General features: G+C 31.5%; 1 long non-coding RNA gene across 1 annotated transcript; it reads left to right on the forward strand.

The window, feature by feature from the left end:
- Nucleotides 1-417: 417 nt before the first annotated feature.
- LOC126265033 (uncharacterized) lies at nucleotides 418-839 on the forward strand. The gene is made up of 2 exons (XR_007547585.1): nucleotides 418-689; nucleotides 743-839. It is a non-coding gene; the product is annotated as an uncharacterized LOC126265033 (long non-coding RNA).
- Nucleotides 840-1,704: the final 865 nt, after the last annotated feature.

The following is a 1,704-nucleotide window of genomic DNA, read 5'->3' on the forward strand; positions in this document are numbered from 1 at the left end:
TGTGTCGAGATGAACCTATTCCGAATGGTCGGTGTATTGAGGATCGCTTTTGCGGCGATCGCTAATGCTGGACTCACACGTGACTACCTAATGTCGGCCTGTAATCCGGTCCGGTGGGCCATTAGACTCAATTTAGGCGATGTCGGACCAATATTGACGCGGTTGTTGCATCGAATGCGAAAGGCCTTAATAAAATCCGCAGGCAGTCCAGTGAGATAGTGAAGCAGGAACATTTATAAAACGTCAAAGCTTTCGCATGCAGCCCATGCTTTTATTCGGTGATTTTATTAATTAATTACTAATTGCGCAAATTACAATTTTTTGGAGTTTATTGGTAAAATAATCAACACAGAATTTTATTAAATTATAAAACAATTTAAGAGTAGTTTGTCAACTAGATTTCTCATCAGTAAAACAGTATAGCCAAGTAACCATGGTTATTCTATTTAAACTGCACAACATTTTTTTGAATTAACACGTTTTAAAATTTGAAGTGGAACATAAATCAAAAATTTTTAGCAAAAATGTCTGGTTGCCCACCTATGTTCAGTTGCATGTACACTCCGTACGGATGTCCCCCTTGTATGCCCTGTTCACCTTGTGGACCATGTCCACCGCCTTGTCCACCGCCTTGTCCACAACCATGCGATTCCAGACTTCAGTATTGTTGCATTAATCACGACAATAAAGTAAGTATTTAAATTGTGTGTTATTTATTTATTCAATATTTTTTTTATTTCAGTGTCCCAGTTGCTAAATAAAAACTGTTGTTTTAACTTTAACTAAATAGGATACATGTAGAAGATTCGTCCGTATAAAATACAAAAATTTCAAAGAAATAGTGTTTTATTATTTTTATTTAAATATACATTGATTTAATTTGAGTTAAATATTGTCAGAGTTGACAACACTAGTGGTATTTTATATATTAAGTTAATTAATTTTTTTTTAAAAAAATGGTGAAGGCGCTGTAACGTACTCTAGAAAAGATAAGTAATACAATTCTACAGGAAATTGCGGAAATATAATTTTAATAAATATTTCCGCAAATTTCAAAAAAAAACTCGTATACATAAATACATTGAAACCCAAATATTTAAATCTGCACACTATTTGCATATAAATTCAGTACTGTTTCATATTTATGGCATCATTAAAAATGAATATTTTGTTATCTGAGTATGAATGTAGGATGACAATGATCTATATTTTGTTGGCAGTTATACAAAATATATACGTACAGTGGATACTCAATTATTGAAATTTATTATACGTGTGTACATATACGGGCTGTTACCGCTGTCATACTAACTTACTTGCTAATTAATGTTTAATAAATTTGAAATTGTGCCAATTTCGATTTATAGAATTGTATAGCATATTGTTAAACCTGTGTATTACTAACTACCGTGCATGTAGATGTATTAATAATACTCTAAAGGCCATTGTTATTAAATATGTCAGTTGAATCATTCACAAAAGTCAGTCTTTATTGCGTCCACGTCAAAAATATAATTGCAGAACTGGCAGATGGCAGTGAAAAGTCAAAAAATGAGGGAAACGAATGAAGTATGCAAATTAATTTGAAAACGTGTTTAAATAGAAAAGACATTACTTGTAGAAAAATAATCAGATGTCACAATACACCAGAATTAAAAAATAATCTTATTCCTTTCTTAATTTGTAAAAACTCATCTTTTATAC

Source organism: Aethina tumida, chromosome 3, assembly GCF_024364675.1.
Source record: "Aethina tumida isolate Nest 87 chromosome 3, icAetTumi1.1, whole genome shotgun sequence".
Taxonomy (NCBI): Eukaryota; Metazoa; Arthropoda; class Insecta; order Coleoptera; family Nitidulidae; genus Aethina; species Aethina tumida.